The sequence below is a fragment of the Lygodium microphyllum genome, chromosome 18 (assembly GCF_053477565.2).
Source record: "Lygodium microphyllum isolate KBCC chromosome 18, Lygodium_microphyllum_v1.1.10, whole genome shotgun sequence".
Taxonomy (NCBI): Eukaryota; Viridiplantae; Streptophyta; class Polypodiopsida; order Schizaeales; family Lygodiaceae; genus Lygodium; species Lygodium microphyllum.
Window position 1 is genome coordinate 110727646 of NC_141152.1, and position 16444 is coordinate 110744089.

Here is a 16444-nt window from a genome sequence, read left to right on the forward strand (position 1 = left end):
TTACCTAAGGGTAAGAAAGCTATTGGCTATAAGTGGGTTTACAAAGTCAAGCATAATGCAGACGGTCCAATTAGCAGGTATAAGGCTAGACTGGTTGCAAAAGGCTAGGCTCAAACATATGGCATAGATTATGAAAGGACATTCAATCTAGTTGCTAGGATGGAAACCGTTAGGTGTGTGATTGCCTTGGCAGTAGCCAAAGGTTGGAGTTTGCAGCAAATGGATGTTAAGAATGCCTTCTTGCCTTGTGAATTACAAAAAGAAGTGTATATGGAGTAGCTAGCAGATTGTGAGGATTTAGAGCATCCCACATATGTGTGTAGGTTAAAGAAGGCGCTCTATGGGCTGAAGCAAGTACCTAGAGCATGGTCTGACAAGATTGGATCAAAATTGGATTTTTTGATTATTACATGTGACAGTGACAATGGGATTACTGAAGTTAAGGACTTCTTGAAGAGGAAGTTTGAGATGAAAGATTTGGGTGAGCTGATATACTTTCTTGGTATTGAGGTGATCAAATGTGATGATGGTATATGACTGTCCCAAAGGAAGTATGGCTTGGATATGTTATCCAAGTATGGTATGATAGCATGTAAGCCTTTTTCAGTACCATTGGAGAAAAATGTGAAGGTGAGTGCTGATATTGGGGATGAGATAGAAGACCTTACTATGTTCAGGAGGATAGTAGGGAGTTTGATTTACATGACTATCACAAGTCCAGACTTGAGCTATGCTGTTGGCCTTGTCAGTCACTTTATGTAGATGCCTAGAAAGCCTCATTTGGATGCAGTTAGATGTATATTGAGGTTTGTGAAGTCCACCTTACATTATGGACTTTTTTATGAGGCAGGTAAGGACATACAGATCTTTGGATACACAGATGCAGATTGGGTTGGTAGCATGTCAAATAGAAGATCTACGAGTGGATTCATGTTTTCCCTTGGTAGTGCAACAGTTACATGGAGCAAAAAAAATCAACCTACAGTTGCTTTATCGAGTACAAAGGCTGAGTATAGAGGTGCTGCTATGGCAACATGTGAGTTGGTATGGCTGCAAAAGTTATTAGGTGATTTGGACGTGCAGGGAGATGGTCCAATTGTCATTCATTGTGAAAACATGAGTAGCATACAGCTAGCTAGGAATCTAATGTTCCATGCTAGGACAAAACACATTGAGGTGCACTACCACTTTGTGAGAGAGAAGGTACTTGCAAAAGAAATTGAATTGGTATATGTCAGCACCACACAGGGTTAGATAGCTGATATTTTCACAAAGGCATTGGGCGCAGAGAAGCTTCAAAAGTTCTGAAGCTTACTTGGAATTGCAGAGATAGAGTTGAGCTTGAGGGGGAGTGTTGAGATGGAAAGCTCAACACGTGCGGACATTGATGATGGACCTTCTGGCTAGATGATTTCGTGTGTCTAAACTGAGCTTTGTGGATAGCCATGAAAGCTTCACTTGAAGCTTCCCATTAGTGAAGCTCAAGCTCGAGGACAAGCGCGGGAGACTTCTTCATCAACAAGAGCACTTGAAGGCTGAAGAACTCTTCCACGGATGCCCAACCAACAACTGGACTTAATCAATGGAGCAAGTGGCATCATGACTATTCGGGCTTCAACTATCATCACAAGCATTAAAGAGGTATGCCACTCTGATCTTAATCTCTCAATTTAGCCACTTGTTGATCTTAATCCATTGTTGGAGAGATTCAAGATTGCATACAAGAATCATACCTCTTCCCGAGATTTCATTGTAATGGTTGACATTAACTCCTACCTTGTCTTATAATCTTGGAAGAATATTAGCCATTGTAAAGTGGGTAAGTAGTAGCCAGTGAGTCACTGGACTGCCAAGCTAACACCTATCCCAACCCTCGTCATTCCTTGCATCTCATGAAAAGGCCCAATGTCTCCTTTCCAATGCATCTCATGCTGATTGCTAATTAAAAATTTCTACCATGTATACTCCAGCTGAGGAAAAAGGCCGATGCCAAGCGAGGTGGTAAGACAAAAGAGAGGTGACCCTCCCTTACCACTTAAGACCCTGAAGAGGTGCACAACCCGGCCCGAGGGAAAATTTGCCCACCTCTCGATGATCCGGATCCCAATACTTGTTTGCAAGTGCAAGTACTTCCATAAGCCACACTTCCCTACCCCAATGATCCCTCTTGAATACCCCACAATGATAATGGCACCCAGGTATGCCACTTGAGGTACATGCAGCCTATGGAGATGTATGGCAGTGAATGTACTTATGTATGAATGACAATGTTGATGGGTACGCAATGATGCTCAAGATTATGCTCAGTATGCTCAAGATGCTATTTAGGTGTCAGATCAGGCCCCTTGATCTATGCTCTATCCTTGGCACTAAGGGATAGACAGTGTTTTTTTGTCATAGTCTTGTAGGACTGTCACAAAGATCCAATTGTAGAAAATGATGTCCTAAATCTAGGGGTAAACCCTATAGCTCATATCAAAGAGGGCTTTGTCCCCTCCGGTTTGAATAAAAAATCTCCCCAATCGGAGTTATGATGTGAAAGTTATGCCTATTTTTGAGCACTAGGGTCACTATGGATAGGTTGCAGACCGCTCCAGGACTGCCACTGTAAAACCCCTACAGAAAATTCTGATCATTTTCTATCATAAAGATTAATAGTTCATCTCAAAGAGGTGGTCGTCCCCTCCGACTTGAGCCCAAACCCTCAGCAATCGGAGTTTGCTACTAAGAGTTACTCCCTTTTTACTGACAACAAGTCTTGTGGACTGTATCTAGATGGCTGGCTAGAAAGGCAAAAGCAAGGCCCAAGAGGAACTCCAGAGGGATATTAGAGACTCCCGGACCTCCATGAATGAGGAACCAAGTTCAGTGCAAGATTACCATTTTGATATATAGGAGGACATGCCTAAAATGGACCCATATACCCTTCTTAATCACACCCTCTGTCAACATGAGCTCCGTCATATGGAATGCCACAACGATATGGTCACCAACCACCACCAGATGATGTCTAAGTTTGATGAAGTGATTGAGCATATGTCCATCTCAAACTCAAAGACCCAACAGACCTTGGAACAACTCACTGCTCTTGTTGCTCAGTGAGCGACCGCTTCATCCCAAGAGAAGACCAATGACATTAGACATGAGTCTAGATGCCCTCCACACCAGGAATCGTCCCATGGACCACAGGGTATACTTGGCGCTAAGGGAATTTCCCCTTCTACTTATGAGATCGGGGAACCCTCTCACATGCATGATAAGCCCCTATTGAATTCCCTTGTCCACCATGCCGGCAACATTCACTTGAGGCCTTCCCCTACTTTGGGTCGAATTTCACCCGCTCTACCTAGGAGCCCCCATGCACCACATATGAATCAGCCCCATCAAGGACAATATGGTACAAATGGCCAGCCTGGCAATCATGGACAGCAAGGATATAATGGACAACATGGTCTAAATGCACCACAAGGGATGTATGGACAGCAGGGCATGTATGGCCACCACGGGATACATGGACAATAAGGACTTCATGGGCAGCATGGCCCCTAGCTCTTTACCATTCATTGTGATGCCAGTGACCGGGGTATTGGTGCAGTATTGTTGCAAGAGCATGGTGTGATTGCATTTGAAAGCCGCAAGCTTGATGAGAAGGAGATGCCAATGAATGTATATGACCAAGAGATGTTGGCAATCCTCCATGCCATCAAGAAATGGCACCACTATTTGTATGGCAGCCGCTTCCAAGTGAAAAGTGATCACCAAGTCCTCCAATACTTCTTGACTCAGTCTACTTTGACTCCTAACCAAAGGCGATGGGTGGCAACCTTACAAAACTATGACTTTGACATTTCACACATGCGGGGCAAGGATAATATTGTGGCTGATTCTCTCTCTCTCGAATGTGGGCATGCAGAGTGTCATCTATCTCAGAATTGCACAGTGATTGGGTTGAAGAGCTCCGGGAGGCTTACTTGTTAGATGACCATTTTAGCTACATATTTTAGAAATTACAGCATGGGGTTATGGCTGAAAACTCCCAATATCAGCTCAAGCATGGCCTTATTTGGTCCCATGGTAAGATTGTCATCCCACACACTTTCCCCTTCATGTAGAAGATCGTGGAAGAAATGCATTCTTGCCCCACTGCCGGTCACTTGGGTGTTTTCAAGATATATGATGGGATTTCCAAGAGCTTTCATTGGAAAGGCTTATGGAGGGACGTCAAGGACTTTGTGACCAAATGTGCTCCATGCCAACAGAACAAGGATAGTACACTCACACCCGCTGGCCTCTTGCAGCCTCTCCCCATCCCTGACGGGAAATGGACTCACATCATAATGGACTTTATCACCGGCCTTCCTGTGACTAAGAAAGGGTGGAATAGTATCTATGTGGTAGTTGATCACCTCACCAAAGCTGCCCACTTTATCCCCACTAAGGTCCAATATACTGCCTCTCAGGTGGCCACTCAGTTCATGGAAAATCTCTTCAAGTTGCATGGCCTACCACAACTCATAGTACATGATCGGGATGCAAAGTTTATGAGCAAATTCTGGTAGACAGTTTTCACCTCCATGGGGACCAAGCTTGCTCCATCCACTGCATACCACCCTCAGACTGATGGCCAAACTAAGAGAGTGAACAAATGGCTTGAGACATACTTGAGGCACTTTTGCAATGATGTACGACACAGTTGGGATACGTGGCTTCACTTGGCTGAGTTTGCATATAATAACTCCACACACTCTAGCATTGGAGTTTCCCCTTTTGAGGCCTTATATGGGTATAAGGTTCCCCTTCCTATAGTCTTATTTATTGATAAGATCAATCCTCAGAGTCAAGCTGAATTGGATCGCATGCAAGCTTTACTTCAACAATGCAAAATGAATCTTCAAAAGGCCCAAACACACATGAAACTCTATGCTGATGAAAGACGCAGGAATTTGGAATTCCAAGAAGGGGAATTGGTCCTTTTGAAAGTGCCTAAGTCCTGCTACTCCACTCTCAAAGAGGGCAACAGTAACAAGCTAGGCCACTGCTTCTATGGCCCATACCGCATCCTAAAGAGAGTTGGTGACTTGGCCTACCGCTTGGAACTTCCCCCTACCACCAAAATCCACAATGTGTTTCATGTCAGTCAGCTAAAACCATTTGTAGGCTCCTCAATGGACTACGTGGAAGAACTTCCCCCCATCCATGAAGAGGGCATCACTCAATATGTTCCTGAAGCAATCATTGGGCAGCGAGATAAGCACTTACAATCTCGATCCATCAAAGAATACCTCATCAAATGCCAAGGCCTACCCTTGGAAGAAGCCTCTTGGTGCCCATCAACCATCCTTGATGAATTTCCCTACCTCCGTGAACCCCAACAGTTGGAAGACTAGCCGGTCATGACCCAAATTGCCCACTTCCCACCCGTAAACTGCACACTGTTTTAGAACAATTTTGTACTTACTCAAATCCAATGCATGTGCATTCTACATAGGCTGAAAGTACTCATTATAAGCTCCATTTTGATAGATAGTATGCCCCATTTGGAGCTACCTATCAAAAGTTATGACCAGTTTACTTCAGCCGACCGTTCCAAGACTGCATGTTGTCCCTAGTCTCTCCACACCTATTCTTCAGGGCTCTGAGTAGTACTCGGCAACCCTCCCTTAGCCCACCCATCACTCCCCTCTGTTTCTCCTTGTTTTTTAGGGCAAAAACCTTTCGAGTGGGGATGGATTGTAACAAGCAGGATACATACCGACAAGGGTTTAGACACCCCATCACACTGACCGGGGTATTTAAGGTGTAAGAGCCCCAGATTAGGGCAACCAATTATTATCAAGATCACACTCTTCACCTTCATCTCCAGCTTCCATGGCTTCCTTCTCCGTTCTCTCCTCTTTTCTCTCTTTCTCTCTCCTCTTCTAGTCTTCTCCCTTCTTCTTCTTGTTCTCTTTCTCTCTCCTCAGCTCTCTTTCTCTCTCTCCTTAGCTAAAGTGTAAGAGCCCCAGATTAGGGCAACCAGTTATTATCAAGATCACACTCTTCACCTTCATCTCCAGCTTCCATGGCTTCCTTCTCCTTTCTCTCCTCTTTCCTCTCTTTCTCTCTCCTCTTCTAGTCTTCTCCCTTCTTCTTCTTGTTCTCTTTCTCTCTCCTCAGCTCTCTTTCTCTCTCCCCTCAACTTCTTTCATTACACGTGGATCCACTCATCAAAGTGTGCGTGAGCATCCATCATAGCAAGTAGAAGGGATGTGGTGGATATAAAGAGATGAAGAGAGAAAGTATGAAATGAAACAATGAAACAAGAACTAAAGTAGTTCTACCTTAAAAACCTTAAGTTTTAAACCATTAAGGATTGTTTGCATACAATATTTAGTTATGGCTTTACTTACGTCTTTGTAAAGTTTACATTCATATGTAAATGTGTTGATGTGGAAAGTGTATAGCAAGTGTATGATTTTACATGAATGGTATAATTTTTAAATATTGCAAGTTTGCAAGCGACAATATTCTATTGGCCAAAAAAAATTAAAAATTTACAAGTATTGGATATTAAAACTTGTGGTGTTGGGATTTTTAGGGAGACTCTACAATTTCTAAAATATGTGGAGCCACACACTTTCCACTGGTAACAGTATCCTCAGCTCGGCTTCAAATTTTCCTACTATCTGGTTTAAAATAGAAGCTAATAGGTGGATTCTGCATTAACATTGTAATTTACTGGCGTATTTTACTCAAGGGCCAATCATCCTCCATTTGCAACACTTGGGACTCGCGGCCCTCACAAATAATAGTAACATCCACAGTTGCACTTTCACGCATGTCTTGATCAAGGCACAACCATTTACCCTTGAGCATCCTCCATCTACGATACTTGAACACTAGGCATAAAGTCTGTTGTGTGACAAAGTACCTGTAATTGGAAAGGAAAGTTAGCCGATCCATCCCAAAGAAAGATAATAATCAACTAAGTGAGAGCGGAGTTTTGAGCTCGAGATGTGCCTAAAATTTGCCAAAAAATTCGGAATTTAGGGAAAAAATATTCAATGTCGAAGGCGGCGGCTCCAGCTAGGACGATTTTAAGCACCAAGTGAAATACGACTCTTAAAAGGCACTTGAGTGACACTTGTTGATTTTTGATAATTTTTCATACTGCCATGCGGATTGTCAGGAGTTGACAGCCAATGCGAGATGTTAAGCCAGACGCCAGGATTTTACAGCACTCGAATCGAAGCCCGGACGGGGAAATGGCCACCAACAAATGGGCAAGATTTGAAAAGATGGACTTATTTTTGGCCAAGTGGGAAGTGATCTTTGGGAGGAAGTTGGAGCATTTCATGCAACATGAAATGTGGACATCAAATCGTGGGCAATATGAGGGAGAAGAAAGCGTGAGAGAATGGCGCCGAAAAATGCGCCCAATTCTTGGGGATTGGAGGATGCAGCCTACACACAACCCATACAAGTGATCATGGGCCTTGATTCCCTCCTGTATGCTGATCATATCGCCGCCCTTCACTCGTCCAATGATGGCCTGGATGAAGAATTCTGATTTTAGTCTTTCTCTCTCCTCCCTCTCTCTCCCTTAAGGGACTGTTCTTGTGTGGAAGAAGACAATGAAGAATGGTGGAGGAAAGCTTGTCCGGATGAGACTAGATTGCTTCGGGATGGATGAAGACTTGAAGAGTGATGTTATTGAAGATGCTGAGCATTAAATGCATGCTGGAAATCAGTCCCGTAGCCAAGAACAAAAAATTTGAGACCCGAAAATAAGCGATAATGCTATTTTTATAAAGAAAAATGATATTTTTATGCTGTTTTCTTTATGAAACCTTGTTCATATGGGATGAAATTTCATTATGATATTGTTTTCCATGAGGTTCAATTGTTTGCAACCTGAAAATCAAAAAATATAAGGCTACATGGCTGGAATTAGTGCCAAAGTACATGAAAAACACGCGTTTTAAGGGTAAAATTGGGATTAAAAGAATGGTTAAGTTCAAAGAATCAATTCACAAGAGATCTTCAAAGTTTGGTCATAAGAGAGCATCATATGTCATGAAAAGAGAAGCGAATTGAAAGAATAATTGTCAATGTTGATATGGTACTTTCAAGTAATAAGGTTCCAAGGTTGAGAAAGACCTCTTAGCACACCCATCAACATTTCTTTAGAACATCTTTCTCAGAGACAAGCTGACGTTGTCACAACCTTGCAATGGCACATGTACAGCTAATCTTCGACCTTTATCCATATACATACATGTCAAGGACTATTGTATCACGCGGTGGTTCTAAAAGGATAGTTTAAGTTTATTATCGCCCTCATTTAATCCTAGCCATCTTTCCTTGTTTTCTCCATCATGTTGTCATCTGCCATGCTTCGTCTCCTATATTTCGACTATAGTATATGGCTTCATAAAACCATTACATTAAACGGTAGGGTGAGAGGGGAGTTTGAACGTCAAAGTTGATTTTAAATCTGATTTATTCTTTGCATCATGCCTATAGGACATTGTTTTAAAATGAAGGAAAAGGCAGCATGAGCATAAGGCTCGGTGTCTCTCCTCATGTCGATATATAAACGTTAGTATGAAAATCATCGAAAGAGTGGTTTCGCACAATGCACAATGCTGATTTTCTTTTGTTTGTACACTAAACCATTCACATTATGCACTATGCATGGTTCATGGTATCAAAGGAAAATCTCTTGGACTGCATAGCAATTGTTTTCTTAGGACTTTGACCCACGATTGAGAGTGTGAGGTTATCCCTTGCCGTAGGGTAGAAGGTCGGTTTCCTAAGGGACTGTTAAGTGAGGACACATGGTATATCTCCTGGAAATACGAGAAATATAAGAGAGAGGAGTTTATGTTCGTTTGTGTTATATGTTTAGCAGCGCATCAAAGGGCCAATCCATGCGATGTAGGAGAGCTGTAGTGGGGCTCCGACTATTAGTCGGTGGAGTGCCTTCTATGTACGTGTGACGAGTAGTAATGCCTATGTACTTTGGGTTCTCCCTTTGAGGAGTTTTAGGGAAACGTTGGACTATAAACTATAAACGCATGAATTAAGATTTAGGGCAGTGTGTCCTTTAGCATTTGATAGACGCTCATGGTCCGCGAGGCCATTAGGGTGTTTGTGTGTCATGAGCATGAGATTCGGCTAGTGCCATAGCCAGTGTCGGCCCATTTCAGGTCCCATCAGTGGTGCGTCTACCGGGAGTTGCCTATAAGTGGTGGCCCTCGAATCTAGGGTTTCTAGGGACCAAAAGAAAGTCAGTTTATGTCCTCTGACAAGGACCATCAAGCTGAAATCCAAAAAGTAGAATGTGTTGAGAGGGCTAGATGGCGGTTAGAGATCGTAAGTCATTATTCTCCTCAAAGGAGTAGCCCGAAACGTATAAGAGGCAGTGGTCTTAGTAACCCAACTGCCCCACATAGTCCGTTAGGTGCTAGAGGAAGCGTAAGTTCTTCCTCTCTTCCACCAAGTCTACCCACTTCAAGTGGGGGTGTGATTCCGTCAGTTCAAGCTCCTATTGCTAATCCGATTGTCGCCATGGCATAACCCATTGTAATTCTTGCCGGGACACCGGATTTACCAGCCTTAGGAGTTTCCTTGCCCATTTTTAATGGGTTAGTGGAAGAGGATGCAGAATTTCACATTTTTGAGTTTCAAAGATTGATATTCAATTATCGCATCCAAGACGAGGGACATCTCATGATGTTATTTAATATGACGTTAAAAGGAAGGGCTGCGATATGGTATCACAGCATAGAGTCTGGAACCATAACCACAATCGATTAATTCTATGCAGCTTTCCAAGGAGAATATGCCCTTGAACGAGGTGGCCAATATTGGTTGTGTGTCTTGAATGTAACACGTCAAGACCCTCATGAGAATGTGAAAGCATATGCCAAGAAGCTTAAGGAAGTGTTTCGTAAGTTACAAACTTACATTCCCATTCCGTCGACTACCCAATTGCAATACTTTTTGCATGGGTTGGATTTTAATATTCAAGTACAATTGAGCAGTGTGGCCTTGATAAATATAGACACCACTATTACGCGGGCAGAAGGAGTAGAAGCACGATTACAAATGGCCTACTCCTCTCGAATGAATGTTAATGCGGGTTTATTACCTGGAGGCAATCCATCATTGATGAATGGAAGTCAAGGGATGCCTATGACTAACCCTAATGGGAGAGGGAGCGTGGTTCAGAATGTACCTTTACTGCTAGCTCCTCCCAGTGTGACTATGCCTATGGCAAGTCAGTTGGCTCCACCAAATGTTGGAGGCCAAGTTTTGAACTCTAATGTTGTTCCTGTGAGTCAACAACCAATGCCAAATCAGATTGTTAGGCCAATAGAACAACGGGTAGACGATCGAGGCTATGAGTCGAGTGCATCTAATGTCCTTGGCAAACTTAAGGATATGATGAAGCACTATACCGACATGATTTCCAAAAAATATCGACAAATAGCTGTCGACGTTAATTTCTTGAAGAAGCAGCAGAATTTGATAGGGAGTCGATGCCCTGAAGAGGGTGGACCCTCTAGATTCAGTTGTAAGTGATGTGGTGGACAGCATTTCCCTAGAAACTGTCCAAATGTTAAATGCGATATTTGTGGGAATTCGGGCCATTTAGCTACTACCTGTTGGAGTAAGATTAGTTCCCTCCAACAAGGGAGTAAACAGCTAGGCCTTGTTAATCATAGAGGGCAAGGAAATACCCTGCAGCAAAATGATGTACCAAGGCAAATATTGCAGAGGGAAAAAACCACTGTAGAAGAGTTGCCACAAGGCAACGAAGTCATCCTTATTGAGGTTGTATGAGTCAATGATGCTGAAACCTCTAACTTAAGAGCCGTGAAAAGAGGGCAAAAGGCTAAAGAGGTTGACAAAGATAAGGAAAAACCAGTTGAGGGGAACCCTAAACAAGGGAATAAGGGGACACAAGTCCAGAATCCCAGCATGGAAGGGGGACCGCTAAGGCCGGTTGACAAAAAAGTTGATCCTAAGAAGGATGAGAAAGTGCCAAGAAAGAAGGCAAGAGCTAAGAAAGAAGCACCGAAACCGGTCCAAAGACCAAAAGAGAGGATGGTTTGGCGAGAAAAGAGAGCTTTGGCTACCTATCATGACTTTGATTTAGCAAGTTCTCTTTGCGAAGTTAAACTAGATGTGAAGCTCTTGCAATTGATCAAGTTATCTCTAGGAGTATGTAAGGAATTCAAGAAGATCCTGCATATTGGGTATATTGTAGAACCTTTGGGCATAGCACGAGTAGGGAAAGATTGGTTTGATCATGCTGAAAAGAATTGCCCTAGAGTTCCAGCATATGTAGATGGGATATTAGCGGAACATGCCATTGTAGACATTGGGTTCTCCATCAATATCATGAGTTTAGGGTTGATGGAGAGGCTGGGTCTAGGCATCCAAAAAGACAGCTCCACCCTTCTTAGAATGGTTGATGATAGTCTGAGACAACCAGAAGGTTGCGTTACTAAGGTCCATGTTACAGTGGCAAGTGTAGAATGCTTCTTGGACTTTAGGGTGATCAGATTTGCAGGACGTCCTAGCTATTGAGTCTTGCTAGGTAGGCATTGGATCTTACGAACAGACTGCCAAGTCGATATACCCGCCGATCGAGTGGTTCTAGGTAGAGGTTCTAATCGAGTAATAGTCTATGCTTACCTTGAGTCTCCTCAGAGTGAGAGAGCTCCTTTATCCTCTACTGAATTAGAAACAGTAGATGATCCATCTGGTAGTGAGACATCATCCAGTGATGAGTCTAAAGAGGGGTCCACTACAGAGGATATTTATCAGATAACTTTAAATGAGCTGATAAAGCCGCAAGATAGGATAAGAGACGCGGATGTGTTTGAGTTAGACCTTGGCACGCCGAATGATTCGCGGCCAATTAAATTAGGTTCCATGCTCACTTCAGTAGAAAGGGAGGACTATGTGTCCTTGATTCAAGAATTTCGCGACATCTTTGCTTGGAGTTATGATGAGCTGAGAGGAATTCCTCCTAGCCTAGCTGTTCATACTATTCTTGTAAAGAAGGCAGTCGTCCTGTGTGTCAAAAGGTAAGGTATATGCCTTTTGAATTGAGGGACGGGCCGTTTGAAGAGTTACAGAAGTTACGCAAAGCTGGGTTAATCTTCCATGTACAACATACAGAATGGTGTTCACCAGTTGTTATCAGGAAGAAGAAAAACAACCAGATCCGACTCTGTGTAGATTTTAGAGAATTGAATAAGAAGACGGTTAAGGATTACTACCCGTTGCCATTTATTGACCAGATTTTGGATCAATTAGCGGGTAGGGAAATATATTCATTCATGGATTGCTTTGCGGGATACAACCAGATGGCAATTGCAGAAGAGGACAAGTTGAAAACAACTTTTATTACTGTCTTTGGTACTTTTGCGTACCATGTGATGGCCTTTGGTTTGTGCAATGCACCTGGATCATGGCAACGAACAGCAGACAAGACCTTTGGTGACATCTCCCCAGACGAGTTGAAAGTATTTATCGATGATCTGGGGGCAGCCACTGTAAGGGAAAGAATGTTGATTAGTTTAAGAAAGTGCTTTGAGCACTGCAAACAATTTTGTATCGCTCTTAACCCATGGAAGTGTGTCTTTGGAGTGCCTTATGGGCTATTGCTAGGCCATGTAGTCAGTTCAATGGGAATAGCCACTGACCCTGAAAAGATCAAGGTCATAGTTGCTATGAGTCCACCACGCACTCCGAAAGAGATACATAGCTTTTTGTCATCATCGATAGGGTATTATCGGAGGTTTATAAATGCCTTGGCAGAAAGGACGTTGCCATAAACGAACTTATTATCCTTTAGCTGTTCGTTTGAATGGAGTGACCCTTGTAAGGTAGCTTTCGAGGATGTGAAACACGAGCTAGTAAAAGCACCCATTTTAAAAGCACCTAAAAGAGACAAGTTGTTCTATATAATTTCATCAGCCACCATGCATAGTATCAGCTGCTGTTTAGCCCAAATCTGGGAGGAAAAGTGGTATCATCCGATAGCTTTTGCTAATCGGAAATTGGGCATTTCATAGATCAATTATACCTACATGGAGAAGTTTTGTCTTGCGATGGCCTTTGGGACTAAGAAATTCAGGCACTACATTCTCTATGAAAAGGTAGTGTTCTATACGAAGGTAGAAGGGCTTAGATTGCTTATGAACAAGCTACAGCCACCTGATCATTTGGAAAAGTTGTTAATCACTTTGCAGGAGTTCGATTATGAGATTAAGAGTAAGCCACCAAGGTTGCAGGGTATTGTGGAATGCCTTGTGGATTTCGGGGAGCCGAAAGAGATTTTGGCTGAAGGAAGTGATATTGAGGAAATGTTTAAAATTGATACAGCTTCTATCCCATCTTGGTATGCTGCTATTACACACTATTTATCAACAGGAGAGACTGGAGCTGGTCTATTAAAGTCAGAAAAGAGGAAAATTAAATAGCAGGCTTTGAAGTTTTCCTTGATCGTAGGAACACTATATCGACAGGGTGTTGATGATATCTATCGCCGATGTGTGATGCCTGATGAGGTTCCTTTCATCTTGGAAGAGTGCCATGACTCTACATGTGGAGGGAACTTTGCGAGACGGTTGAAGCACAAAAAGCTTTAAGAGTTGGATATTGGTGGCCGTCCATCTTCCAAGATTCCTTTGAGTATGTTAAGAGATGTGATACCTGTCAAAGACATGACAGTAGAGAGAATAGGAAACACCCACTTACGCCTATCATGGCTATCTTTCCATTTGAGAAGTGGAGCATTGACTTTATGGGTCCTATCACCCCGTCGTCTACTACACAGAAGAGATACATTATAGTAGCAACTGATTATTTTACAAAATGGTCAGAAGCGCGGGTGACGAGGTAGGACAATGCAAAAGAGACTGCAAGTTTCCTTTTAGAGCAGATTATCTGCCGTTTCGGTCCACCAAAAGAATTAGTGTCGGACAGTGGAGCCCATTTTTTGAATAAAGTGATCAAAAGCTTGACTGAAGCTTGCCAAATCAAGCATAATAAAATGATCCCTTATAATCCGCAAGCAAACGGGCAAGTTGAAAGTACTAATAAGCAGCTTGTGGGGATCTTGTCTAAAATATTATCTGAGAAGAAACGAGACTAGGACAGGAAGTTGTATGTGGCAGTATGGGCGTATAATACCACGTTCAAGCCCGCTACCGGCCATACTCCATTTCAATTAGTTTATGGGGAAGAGTGTGTGTTATCCATCGAAATTGAATTGCCAACCATACAATTTGCAATTAACCACTCTTTGGGAGATGAGGATTCCCTTTTTGAACGTTTCACGACCATAGCCCACCTGGATGAGCTGAAGTTGCAGAGCTTATTACACTAGGAGGTAGCTAAACATCGGATAAAGCACTTGCACAACCTTAGAGCGAAGAAGTATACCTTTAAAAAAGGGCAATTAGTTCTATATTATGATACGCGTAGGGAGCTGTTTCCTGGGAAGCTGGAACCTAAATGGGATGGCCCCTACAAGATTGTTAAGCTGGGGAAAAATAGGTCTACGGCTCTATTAGCTGATCTACAGGGTGTAGAGTTTAAAAATAAGGTTAATCTTAATAAGATTAAACCTTATTATTTCTAAGTGTGCTAATACAAAGAAAATGCATTGCAGGTCCATGCTGGGGATGATTTGAGACCTCAAAAGTGCTTAAAGCTGGTTGATGGGGCGGTTAATTCCTTATTTGGAGCACCCATATCTGGAGCAGATATACCATCAAGGGAAACTCATCTGGTGGAGAAAAGGATAAAAAGTGATTGAGCAAGAAGACGGAACCTTTGTGTGGGAGATCAAAGTCTTCTGCCATCACTGCTTACGACTGTTGACAAGTATCCCTATTGAGTTCAATGAAGAAGGTGGGATGGAGCCGTCAGTTCATCCTCTGAACATGTTAAATTTTGATTATCATAATTACGAATAGAGGAGTTCGTGATGGCAGGCTGCGTAAACCCATTGTGGACGTACACAATATATTTTGACGGAGCGTCTAGGGGCCCTAATAAAAAAGGGAGTATTGGAGTAGTAATCCGAGATCCTCGACAAAGAGTTACGATGAAGCTAGCTGCTTATCTCAGGGTAGGATTCACTAACAATATGGCGGAGTATAAAGCCTTGATTATGGGACTACATATTGCCAAGCAAGGTGATATTCGTCGGTTGTTAGTAAAAGGGGATTCCCAGTTGATCCTGAATCAGCTAGATGGGACATACACAGTGCGAAATCCCATCCTTTGTATGTATCATTGGACTGCGATGACCCTACTTGAGGAGTTTGAGGGAGTGTCTTTTCAGCTGATTCCACGTTACTGGAATCAGTTTGCTGATTCGCTGGCAAATCTTGCTTATGAAGAAGACTCTTCTTCAACTGTGGTCCTAGTCTGGATATTGTTATCAATGATGAAACAGGACCCGGTCGCTTGTGGGGAATGTTATCAGATCATGCAATATATGGCAGACGATGGTTGATATGGGTGATGCAAAGAGTAGCCGAGACCAATCTACCGTTATTATCCCGGATTCATAGGTTGATTAGACAACATGTTATGCGTACGCCTCTTGCTATATATGCAGGAGGGATGGGTCATAACCTTATGCATTTAGTTTAGGGCTGGGAGCCCTCTGGTTTTCCTCCTTGGAAAGGAGCATATTATTGTATATCTATGTTATTTCAGGGAGGGATGTGTAGGTGCTATTCTATTTGATCTCGTTAGGCCAAGAGGGCCAGTCATCTGTTTAGTGCAGGTGCAGTTAATGGTTTCTTGTTTTAGTTTTGTGCTAGACAAGTTTGGAAGAAGAGCTTGGAAGGAGCCTCTTGTTGCGCAGGAGCTTCTCGTGCCCTATCCAGGTGATATCTCTCCTTTTCGAGTACCATGTTTTATGTTCTATGTGTCCGTGTACTTGTTGGGGGATTTTCTTTTCTTGTTGGGGACCGGAGTCCAAGGCATGAAGTCTCGAGGTTTAGGTTAGGTATATTTGAGGGAGGTCTAAGTAGTCGTTGCCTCCTGTAAAGACATTGCTAGACATCACAATACATGTTTTAGAAGGGAGTCCTAGTGACCATGTTCTGCTAGCCTGCTAGGCAACCATTCTAGGAGTTCTTGTTAGTTGTGAGGCAGTTAGAGAAGCCTGCCAGAAGAAAAATAATGATGATGAAACAAAACCCCGAATATCCAAAAGGAAATAAAAATATACAGAGGTGTGTAAAAAGGGGTTCTAACCCCCTATAAAAATAGAAAAGAAAAGAAATGAAATTTATAAGCAGTTGATCATCGCCTTGCGAAGGACTGGTAGGTTCCTAGGGACAAGTCAGACACAGGGCCGATGCCTTGTCTTCCTAGGGGTGGCATCTTGCCGGAAAAGAAGAAAGTAAGGAAGGTTGGA